This window comes from Salmo salar, chromosome 09 (genome assembly GCF_965601325.2).
Source record: "Salmo salar chromosome 09, fSalSal1, whole genome shotgun sequence".
Lineage (NCBI taxonomy): Eukaryota > Metazoa > Chordata > Actinopteri > Salmoniformes > Salmonidae > Salmo > Salmo salar.
The window spans coordinates 158,545,490-158,558,002 of record NC_138299.1 but is presented as its reverse complement, the minus strand read 5'-3'; the positions used below and the strand labels follow the sequence as shown (position 1 = coordinate 158,558,002).

Below are 12,513 nucleotides of genomic sequence, written 5' to 3'. Positions count from 1 at the left end.
AAGCCTGACGGGACTCAGCCAGGGAGTCAACCAAGCCTGACAGTTTAAAAACTCACTGAGGTGGAAGAGAACATCTAGGAGTTGGACACGTTTAGATGCACTACATGGCTAAAAGACACCGGCTCGTCAAACGTCTCATTCCAAAATCATGGGTATTAATATGGAGTTGGTCCCGCCTTTACTGCTATAACAGCCTCCACTCTTCTGGGAAGGCTTTCCACTAGATGTTGGAACATTGCTGCGGGGACTTGTTTCCATTCAGCCACAACAGCATTAGTGAGGTCGGGCACTGATGTTGGGCGATTTGGCCTGGCTCACAGTCAGCGTTCCAGTTCATCCCAAAGGTGTTCGATGGGGTTGAGGTCAGGGTTCTGTGCAGGCCAGTCAAGTTCTTCCACACCGATCTCAACAAACCATTTCAGTATGGACCTCGCTTTGTCATGCTGAAACAGGAAAGGGCCTTCCCCAAACTGTTGCCACGAAGTTGGAAGCACAGAATCATCTAGAATGTCATTGTATGCTGTAGTGTTAAGATTTCCCTTCACTGGAACTAAGGGGCCCGAACCATGAAAAACAGCCCCAGACCATTATTCTTCCTCCACCAAACTTTACAGTTGGCACTATGCATTCAGGCAGGTAGCGTTCTCCTGGCATCCACCAAACCCAGATTAGTCCGTCGGACTGCCAGATGGTGAAGCGTGATCGCCTTTCCGCTGTGCCAGAGTCCAATGGCGGCGAGTTTTACACCACTCCAGCTAACGCTTGGCTATTTCGCATGGTGATCTTAGGCTTGTGTGCGGCTGCTCGGCCATGGAAACCCATTGCATAAAGCTCCCGACTAATAGTCATTGTGCTGATGTTGCTTCCAGAGGTAGTTTGGAACTCGGTAGTGAGTGTTGCAACCGAGGACAGATGACTTTTACTTTCTACGTGCTTTAGCACTCGGCGGTCCCATTCTGTGAGCTTGTGTGGCCTACCACTTCGCGGCTGAGCTGTTGTTGCTCCACTTCACAATAACAGCACTTACAGTTGACCTGGGCAGCTCTAGCAGGGCAGAAATTTGACAAACTGACTTGTTGGAAAGTTGGCATCCTATGACGGTGCCACGTTGAAAAATCACTGAGCTTCTCAGTAAGGCCATTCAATCAATCAAATGTATTTATATAGCCCTTCTTACATCAGCTGATGTCACAAAGTGCTGTACAGAAACCCAGCCTAAAACCCCAAACAGCAAGCAATGCAGGTCTGGAAGCACGGTGGCTAGGAAAAACTCCCTAGAAAAGGCCAGAACCTAAGAAGAAACCTATAGGCTCTACTGCCAATATTTGTCTATGGCGATTGCATGGCTGTGTGCTCGATTTTATACACCTGTCAGAAACGGGTGTGGCTGAAATAACCAAATCCACTCATGTGAAGGGCTGTCCGCATACTGCACCTTCCCTGAGCAATAAGGCACAACAACACATCACTCTGAGCAACAAACTGACTGGGGAATAATCACAGCATAGAACTGATCTACGGTCTGTGAATCACAATGCATTAGCAAAGGTGATAGGCTACATAACAAAACCCCTACAATCAGTTAAAGCTCAATGGCTTGAATACATGACTGTACAACAGACATGATATAAACCTGCCAATGAATAGGAGGATGATGCATGGTCAGCCTGGATGCAGCAGCGTGGGTGGACATCATAAGGCATATTAGTGATGTTAGTCAACTAACAGGAAGAACACACATCCGTGGGCAGGTAGCTAAGAGAAGGTATTTTCCTAAACGGTGTACAAAAATAAAATGTGATCATATCATCTGTTAGCAGCAAAGGGTGATACGGACTTCCCAAACCAGGAAACGAGCAGAACCAAATGCTTCTGCGTTTCAAATGGCACCCTATTCGGTGCGCTACTTCCTGGTCGATACTGGTGGCGCGCTACTTCCTGGTCGATACTGGTGGCGCGCTACTTCCTGGTCGATACTAGTGGCGCGCTACTTCCTGGTCGACACTGGTGGCGCGCTCACTTCCTGGTCGATACTGGTGGCGCGCTACTTCCTGGTCGATACTGGTGGCGCGCTACTTCCTGGTCGATACTGGTGGCGCGCTACTTCCTGGTCGATACTAGTGGCGCGCTACTTCCTGGTCGATACTAGTGGCGCGCTACTTCCTGGTCAATACTAGTGGCTGCGCTACTTCCTGGTCAATACTAGTGGCGCGCTACTTCCTGGTCAATACTAGTGGCGCGCTACTTCCTGGTCAATACTAGTGGCGCGCTACTTCCTGGTCAATACTAGTGGCGCGCTACTTCCTGGTCAATACTAGTGGTGCGCTACTTCCTGGTCAATACTGGTGCAGTGAAGAATAGTAATACTTTGGTGGGGGTTTATATTTGTCAATAATTTAAATTGGAAATGTATTCTTTTGCATATCCCAACTCTCCCTGAGACACAGCCAGGGCCTGCCATTATCAATCACCCCCTGCAGCTGAGGAAGCAGAGTAGCACAGAGCTCAGACAGACACAGGAAAACAACTGAGGGTGCATCCTAAAAAAGGTCAGTGCTTGACTTGAGCCGACTTGAGCCGCTGGGCCGACAATTCACGTTTTTTGGGGAACTGCGTACCGGCCCTTCTATATAACAAAGTGGCCTATCACCAGGCCCGGATTCACACACAGCGTCAAATGCTGAAGAAAACGGGATCTGCATTGAATAGCAGAGTGGGAATTCACGTCCTGATTCTGCTTCGTTCATCTTTATTTATCACAAGTCTGTGAATCCGGGTGTATGAGTAGACTGTTCCAGTTTGAGAATCCGGTCTGTGAATCCGGGTGTATGAGTAGACTGTTCCAGTTTGAGAATCCGGTCTGTGAATCCGGGTGTATGAGTAGACTGTTCCAGTTTGAGAATCCGGTCTGTGAATCCGGGTGTATGAGTAGACTGTTCCAGTTTGAGAATCTGGTCTGTGAATCCGGGTGTATGAGTAGACTGTTCCAGTTTGAGAATCTGGTCTGTGAATCCGGGTGTATGAGTAGACTGTTCCAGTTTGAGAATCCGGTCTGTGAATCCGGGTGTATGAGTGCTGTTCCAGTTTGAGAATGCGCAGATTGAGAAAACGCAAGCCTGAATGTTATTAAATTTTATTAAAGTTGACAAATGAGGGTTCTTACAGTCATGAAAATATTATATTGTGTTATAAAATATATGATCAATCACTTAAAATGGGGGGGAGGGGGGGCAGAGCAGCAGGTAGCCTATATAATAATGATAGACTACACAGCCAATTCAAAACATAGCTAAATAGTTAACTAGTGAGATTACGAGCTATAAGCATTAATATCATTGCCGTCTTGTTTCCACCGGCTCTGTTGAGAAATAAATCTGACACCGTAATGGGAAAGCTGACATTCCTTTTCTATTAAACAGTAGGCTAACACGGTCATTTCGGCAATGCAAAAAAATGTATAATCGAATAGCCTAATTGATAAATAACTTCCATGCTGTGCATAGATCTCCCCTGAAAATAGGAATATTTTAGCCATATAAAAAAAAAGGTTAACATGTCCTAGTACTTTGTTTTTGAAGTAATCTACCTCATCCATTTCTATCCCAGATTCATTGAATGAGAGAATAATAGTATATTGAAAGTATTTGGTTGTAATATTTTATATTTTATATTAAGGGTGGCCAACCGTCCCCAGTATAAACTATCACATCTGCTGCTCAACAGGACCTTGATAAAACAGACGCAGCCAGCTGTCCAGATGGAGGGTTGACCACACGCGTTTCATACGGTAGCCTAACAATGTGGTTATTCTACTTTGAGGGAGGTTAAGTGCCTTGATCAAGGGCACAACAGCAGGAGATAGTAGCCTACATGGGGTCAGAGACCAGCAGCAATACCACATTTATCCGGACTTTTTCCCCCATGTAGGCTATTTTGGCTGCATTTACACAGGGAGACCAATTTTTTGTTATTATTTTATTTCACCTTTATTTAACCAGGTAGGCAAGTTGAGAACAAGTTCTCATTTACAATTGCGACCTGGCCAAGATAAAGCAAAGCAGTTCGACAACATACAACAACAGAGTTACACATGAAATAAACAAACATACAGTCAATAATACAGTAGAAAAATACATCTATGTACGATGTGAGCAAATGAGGTGAGATAAGGGAGGTAAAGGCAAAAAAAGGCCATGGTGGCAAAGTAAATACAATATAGCAAGTAAAACACTGGAATGGTAGATTTGACAGTAGAAGAAAGTGCAAAGTAGAAATAGAAATAATGGGGTGCAAAGGAGCAAAATAAATAAATCTGATGTTTGTTTCACTAATTGGTCCTTTGACCAATCAGATAAGCTCTGGAAAAAGATATTCTATGAAAAGATCTGATGTGATTGGTCAAAAGACTAATTAGTGGAAAACAATATCAGAATTGGTCTGCTTGTCTAAACACAGCCATAGAGCTGTCATCAAATATTGGTCTTGGATATTTGGTTAAAACTCATGGAAAAGTCATGAATTTCCATTAGTCAAAATGTGAATAAACCCTTAACAGTGAAAAAAAATCAGAGGTCTCTATAGCATAACGTCATTTGGGAATTTCTGTGAACAAAGTCTAATGGACCGTCAGGGCGGGATGTGGGCACAGAGTCACCAGAATAAACCCATATCAACCACGTTCTACCAGCATCTCCATCACTATAACAGCCAGGGGGTTCAAAACATTATGTACTATTAATAATAATATATATTCTATACCAGACAAAGATATAGGATGATGGTATGGCTATCTATTTCTGTCTTTGGCTATTGCCAATAAAGAGTAAACTGGAGGGGCCTTTGATGCATACGCCAAAAAGACCGGTCATCACAATTTATTTCCAACATGACACAGAGAAGTTATAAGTTTTGTCAACAGCTGTAGGAATAGCGTGCAATGGGGAATACATAAATACATTTAAAAAAAAAAACGTTAGACCCATTCCCCTTCAGTTATGGTTACTGCAAGCAGCTGATGGCAAAACATCTGGGAAGTAGACCTACCTCATGGCTGGTTGCCGAGATTCATTATATTGTCTTGATTAATTAAAGCTACATGATAATAAAATGACTGAAGGACAAGTGCAGGAGGCTTCCTTTGGAACACTTTTACACCTTATGACGTTTGCGTAATTCCGTCCAATAGGTCCTATGCTGTGTTGACCAGTAGGTCTTCCACATCAATAGTCTACAGACAGGATATCATCTGATGTGGAAATATCAAAAAGGTAAAAGACTAAGGACGTGATTTTAATTACGGTAGTTATGTCAGTCTTCTGTTGACCAAAACAACTCCGCTACAGATACATAGGAGACGCCAATATCAGCAACGTGTGTTTTAGTTGTGCGCACATCAAGTTACTGTTGATTTCAATCTAAAAAAAGCATTACTGATAGGCTGCAGAAGAACAAAAAAAATGTATCTTGTTATTAAAACACGAGAACATAACTGCCAATACGGAGACACAACACTCGATTCATTCAGTTGTCTATTTGAACATGGGCTGGACAGATCCTGATTATTGTTGTGCCAAGATGCATGATACATGTTCTGCCTTCATACACCGGGTGGCATGTGCCAACACATTCTACAGTGATGCAAAGCCATCAGCGCATTTCACAGATTCAAACTATTAAAAATGTCTGAGCTAAAACGACATTTTCTTTTAAAAAACCTCCCAATTGGTAATGCTCAAAATGTGTAGTGGTTAACCTACTAGGTAGAGGGTAGACAGTCGCGGTTAGCGCCGCTGAAGCTGGAAGAGAAGTGGGAAAAGAGAGAGAGGGACATTGCTACACTGTCGGAATCTTTGACTAGATACAATATAACCACCCACCTAATGTAGCGGATCCAGCGCCGGAGACAGTGGATCAAGCTGCTTATCTAATCGTTGAACACCGTTGCTCGTACATTCCATGCGTTCAATTTGCTCGCTGTTGTTCCACTGAATCCGACACACAGTAATACTTGGTACTGCTTTCTCTTCAGTTGTATCGCTGCAAATGCGTTATCCCCTGCTTTACGAGACTGTGGTGTAATCATTAGTCCACACGGTTGTAAACAGTTGCGTTTTGCAACGAAAACGAGAGTTTCTATTGGACTAATTCAGTTAGGTTCTTCCTCGTTTCGTTCAGTTTGCTTCCGTTTAAGAAACATTTTGCAACAAAATTAGGATAATGAATACACCCCTGGTGCCCTGTAATTGAAAGCCGGTTTGCGATTGGACCACCTGCAGAAGACAAACCATAATGTGTCATGGCAGAGGATTGGTTGAAAGCGTTGAAGGGCGGGATTAGAATGAACCAATGCTTTTAAAGAGACAGGAACTCAATTTGAAATATTTGCGCAACAGCTCACTGCAAAATATTGGAGCATCATAAAGCACTGCTAAAATATTGGAGCGTCATAAAACACTGCTAAAATATTGGAGCGTCATAAAGCACTGCTAAAATATTGGAGCGTCATAAAACACTGCTAAAATATTGGAGCGTCATAAAGCACTGCTAAAATATTGGAGCGTCATAAAGCACTGCTAAAATATTGGAGCGTCATAAAGCACTGCTAAAATATTGGAGCGTCATAAAGCACTGCTAAAATATTGGAGCGTCATAAAACACTGCTAAAATATTGGAGCGTCATAAAGCACTGCTAAAATATTGGAGCGTCATAAAGCACTGCTAAAATATTGGAGCGTCATAAAGCACTGCTAAAATATTGGAGCGTCATAAAGCACTGCTAAAATATTGGAGCGTCATAAAGCACTGCTAAAATATTGGAGCATCATAAAACACTGCTAAAATATTGGAGCGTCATAAAGCACTGCTAAAATATTGGAGCGTCATAAAGCACTGCTAAAATATTGGAGCGTCATAAAAGCTAACAGTATTTTGATAAATACAAATGTCATAATTGATTTACTCTTCCAATGGTTTGAGCCCACAACCACAACGTTGTATCTGTCAGTCTATTTATAGGCTACAGATGTTCACACATTTGCTTCTTGGCAAATAGGCACGTTTGCATATTCACACAATAGAATTTAAGATAATTTTGAGTTTTAATCCATTTGGACATTTTAATCAAGTGAATTAAATAAGTAATCAACCACAGTATATAATAGGATAAATCTCAACACATTTGATTGATTTACCAGGTTTAGGTATCCAGTTCAAATCGAATCAAATCACATTTTATTGATCACATGGTTAGCAGATGTTAATGCGAGTGTAGTGAAATGCTTGTGTTTCTAGTTCCTGACAGTGCAGTAATATCTAACAAGTAATCTAACAATTCCACAACAACTACCTTATACACACAAACACCATCAATGTAAAGGGTGAATAAGAATATGTACATATAAATATATGGATGAGCGATGGCCGTGCGGCATAGGCAAGATGCAGTAGATGGTATAGGATACAGTATATACATATGAGATGAGTAATGTAGGGTATGTAAACATTATTAAAGTGGCATCATTTAAAGTGACTAGTGATCCGTTTAATTGGTCTGTTTATTTAAGTGGCCAGAGATTTGAGTCTGTATGTTGGCAGCAGCCTCTCTAGTTGTACATGTCCTGTAGGTTTTGTTTCTCTCTATCTGAAAAACATGGATATAAAAACAGTAGACCACAGGAGAATGGTGGCACCTCAGCATCCTGGAGTTGCCTCTTCACATCCGTAGTTGCCTCTTCACTGTTGACGTTGAGACTGGTGTATTGTGGGTACTATTTAATGAAGCTGCCAGTTGACGACTTGTGAGGCGTCTGTTTCTCAAACTAGACACTCTAATGTACTTGTCCTCTTGCTCAGTTGTGCACCGGGGCCTCCCACTCCTCTTTCTATTCTGGTTAGAGCCAGCTTGCGCTGTTCTGTGAAGGGAGTAGTACACAGCGTTGTACGAGATCTTCAGTTTCTTGGAAATTTCTCGCATGGAATAGCCTTCATTTCTCAGAAGAAGAATAGACTGACGAGTTTCAAGCCATTTTGAGCCTGAAATCGAACCCACAAATGCTGATGCTCCAGATACTCAACTAGTCTAAAGAAGGCCAGTTTTATTGCTTCTTTAATCAGGACAACAGTTTTCAGCTGTGCTAACATAATTGCAAAAGGGTTTTCTCATGATCAATTAGCCCTTTAAAATGGTAACCTTGGGTTAACTAACACAACGTGCCATTGGAACACAGGAGTGATGGTTGCTGATAATGGGCCTCTGTACGCCTATGTAGATATTCCATTAAAAATCTGCCGTTTCCAGCTACAATAGTCATTTACAACATTAACAATGTCTACACTGTATTTCTGATCAATTTGATGTTATTTTAATGGACAAAAAATTTGCTTTTCTTTCAAAAACGAGGACATTTCTAAGTGACCCCAAGCTGTTGAACGGTGGTGTACATATTGCCAAAGCTTACTTAGGAGAATTACAATATTAACATAATTAATAATAATAATCAATATTGTCAACAGGACAACAGTAACAACAATAACCGAGGGTCAAAATAACCATACATTGAACAATAACAATAAGCATAGAGGACATTTGCAGGTTGATTGGTCTGTCAGACACTGTCCCTCAACTTATGGCAGGCAGCAATGTAGTGCGCTGCCAACCCACAGCTCTCTGTGTCCTCCCCCAACAGGACGGGTAGCCTATCCTCATCAGAGAGGTCTTTGAAACCTTGAATAAGGGTTTCAAATTGTTTTATCTTTTTTATATTTTGTCAGGAATGCAGCTCTGTCTCAGGTTCTGCTGTTGTGCAGTGGTTGCACAGCCTTTCCTCTACAGGGAGCCAGGTTTTCCTGTGTCTACCCTTCTCAATGGCAAGGCTGTGCTCACTGAGCCTGTACTTTGTCAAGGTTTTTCTAAAATGTTGATCAGTAACCATGGTCAAATAGTTTACCACGGTTGTACTGTCGAGTTAGGGCAAGATAGCACTGCATTTTGCTTTGTGTTTGTGCTTCCCGATAAGTAATGTCGTTTTGATTAGACTGTGTTGTCATTTGTTTTGAGCTGGTTGATTGGATGTTCTGGTTCTGAGGCTTCAGTGTGTTAGTAGAACAGGTTTATGAACTCAGCCCCAGGACCAGCTGGATGAGGGGACTATTTTATTTGCTCAGCTCTTGGCATTGCAGGGCTTGGTAATGATATGAGAGGGGGTCACTGTATTTTAGATGTTTCCAAAACTGAATTGCTATATTTTGCCTTTTAAAAAAAATCTCTCTCTCTCTCTCTCTCTCTCTTCTCTCTCTCTCTCTCTCTCTCTCTCTCTCTCTCTCTCTCAATTCAATTCAATTTCAATTGAAGGGCTTTATTGACTTGGGAAACGTATGTTCACATTGCCAAAGCAAGTGAAATAGATAATAAACAAAAGTGAAATAAACAATAAAAATGAACAGTGAACATTACACTCACAGAAGTTCCAAAAGAATAAAGACAATTCAAATGTCATATACTGTCTATATGCAGTGTTGTAATGATGTGCAAATAGTTAAAGTACAAAAGGGATAAATTGTGTTTATTCTTCACTGGTTGCCCTTTTCTTGTGGCAACAGGTCCCAAATATTGCTGCTGTGATGGCACACTGTGGTATTTCACCCAGTAGACATGAGAGTTTATCAAAAGTGGGTTTGTTTTCTAATTCTTTGTGGGTCTGTGTAACCTGAGGGAAATATGTGTCTCTAATATGGTCACACATTTGGCAGGAGGTTAAGAAGTGCAGCTCAGTTTCCACCTCATTTTGTGGACAGTGTGGACATAGCCTTTCTCTTCTCTTCTCTTCTCTTCTCTTCTCTTCTCTTCTCTTCTCTTCTCTTCTCTTCTCTTCTCTTCTCTTCTCTTCTCTTCTCTTCTCTTCTCTTCTCTCTCTTCTCTTCTCTTCTCTCTCCCCCTCTCTTCTCTTCTCTTCTCTTCTCTTCTCTTCTCTTCTCTTCTCTTCTCTCTCTCTTCTCTTCTCTTCTCTCTCTCTCCTCCTCTCCCTCTCTTTCTCTGTCTCTCTTGCTCTCTCTCTGTCTCTCTCTGCCTCGCCATCTTTCTTGTCTTGAGAGCCAGGTCTGCCTACGGCTCTCTTCCTTTCTCTTTCTCTCTTCCTCTCTCTCTCTTCCTCTCTCTCTTTCTCTCTCTTCCTCTCTCTGTCTCTCTCTTTCTCTCTTCCTTTCTCTCTCTTTCACTCTCTGCCTCTCTCTCTCTCTCTCTGCCTATGCCTCTCTCACTCTTTGCCTCTCTCTGCCTCTGTCAATCTCTGTCTCTCTTCCTGTCTCTCTGTCTCTCTCTTTATCTCTCTGTCTCTCTCTCTCTCTCTCTCTCTCTCTCTCTATAAAGAGGCAGTGTAGTGGGCTGTATGGATTCCCTGTTGCCTCCAAAATGGCACCCTATTTCCTTTATAGTGCAGGGCTTTGGTCAACAGTAGTGGTCAATCGGGACTTGTCAGCTCGATGCCAACCGAGCTGATAAGCCATGAAGAGTACCGGTAAGTCGAACTCTAACGACAAAGCGAGGGCAGTCATTCAAGCAGCAGCAATCGTTCAGGTAGGTTTTTTCTCTTCGTTGTTTTGGTAACTGCTTTCAGCATAGCTCTGCCACCTCTAATAAAGATCATGGTGTCTCAGGAAATACAAGGTGGGTTTGAAGCAGCTCTAGGAGCAGGACCAAACAGTACTGGAATCTAGTCACATTGTCTTCATTTATTCACATAATATTATAACATTCCCTATACACTATACACTATAACATCACACATCCCATACTTCTCTTTCTCTCTGCAGCTGAGCTTTATTTGAGAGAGAAGGAGAGAGAGGAGTGAGAATGAGAGAGAGAGAGAGAGAGAGAGTGAGAGTGAATGAGAGAGAGAAAGAATGAGAGAGCGAGAGAGCGAAAGAATGAGAGCAAGAGAGAGATAATGAGAGAGAGTGAATGAGAGAGAGAGAAAGAATGAGAGAGAGAGAGAGCGAGAGAGTGAAATAATGAGAGAGAGAGAGAATGAGAGTGAATGAGAGAGAGAGAGTGAGAGAGAGAGAGAGTGAGAGAGCGAAAGAACGAGAACAAGAGAGAGAGAATGAGAGAGCGAGAGAGCGAGAGAGCGAGAGAACGAGAACAAGAGAGAGAGAGCGAGAGAGCGAGGGAGGGACTGTCCCTTCGTATTTCACTAGAGCAGCCTGAGCAGGGGTTCTTAAACCCTTTTCAGCCTGAGACCCAAATGAGAAACGAATCATCCTCCTGTGGCCCAAACCATCCTCCTGTGGCCCAAACCATCCTCCTGTGACCCAAACCATCCTCCTGAGACCCAAACCATCCTCCTGTGGCCCAAACCATCCTCCTGTGGCCCAAACCATCCTCCTGTGGCCCAAACCATCCTCCTGAGACCCAAACCATCCTCCTGTGACCCAAACCATCCTCCTGTGACCCAAACCATCCTCCTGTGGCCCAAACCATCCTCCTGAGACCCAAACCATCCTCCTGAGACCCAAACCATCCTCCTGTGGCCCAAACCATCCTCCTGTGACCCAAACCATCCTCCTGAGACCCAAACCATCCTCCTGAGACCCAAACCATCCTTCTGTGACCCAAACCATCCTCCTGTGGCCCAAACCATCCTCCTGAGACCCAAACCATCCTTCTGTGGCCCAAACCATCCTTCTGTGACCCAAACCATCCTCCTGTGGCCCAAACCATCCTCCTGTGGCCCAAACCATCCTCCTGAGACCCAAACCATCCTCCTGTGACCCAAACCATCCTCCTGTGGCCCAGACCATCCTCCTGTGACCCAAACCATCCTCCTGTGGCCCAAACCATCCTCCTGAGACCCAAACCATCCTCCTGTGGCCCAAACCATCCTCCTGTGACCCAAACCATCCTCCTGAGATCCAAATCAAGCAAAAGTAGAGTGTGATTCTAGATGTGTTCTCATAACTGGCAATCACGTCTCATACGCCCAGGGCTCACTGGAACAATAACAAAAACAGCTGTTTATTCATTCAGCAGGTGCTCAATTTTAGAAGGCCGTAGTCAATGTTTATCATCAAGCTGACAATCCCCGAAATTGTGTTAAATGAGGCCTCACCTCCTGTTTACACTAGTGACCATATCCACCGCTCATCCCGCAAAGGCGGAGGTGTTGCTAACATTTATGATAGCAAATTTCAATTTACGACATTTTCGTCTTTTGAGCTTCTAGTCATGAAATATATGCAGGCTCCTCAATCACTTTTTATAGCTACTGTTTACAGGCCTCTTGGGCCATATACAGCGTTTATCACTGAGTTCCCTGAATTCCTATCGGACCTTGTAGTCATGGCAGATAATATTCACATTTTTGGTGACTTTAATATTCACATGGAAAAGTCCACAGACCCACTCCAAAAGGCTTTCGGAGCCATCATCGACTCAGTGGGTTTTATCCAACATGTCTCCGGACCTACTCACTGCCACAGTCATACTCTGGACCTAGATTTGTCCCGTGGAATAAATGTTGT

The 12,513-nt window shown here is 43.1% G+C and overlaps 1 protein-coding gene across 3 annotated transcripts in view; it reads right to left on the bottom strand.

Annotated features, from left to right (window-relative positions):
- Nucleotides 1-6,103, bottom strand: part of LOC106613355 (protein-tyrosine sulfotransferase 1) — a 99,994-nt gene extending 93,891 nt beyond the window's left edge. The window contains exon 1 of one of the 3 annotated variants that reach the window (XM_045724861.2): nt 5,877-6,103. The gene's annotated coding sequence lies outside the window, so the exon portion shown is untranslated. Of the gene's footprint in view, nt 1-5,756; nt 5,854-5,876 lie in introns of those variants that run through there. The other 2 variants (XM_045724863.2, XM_045724862.2) reach the window with 2 other exon arrangements.
- Between the last annotated feature and the right edge of the window lie 6,410 nt (nt 6,104-12,513).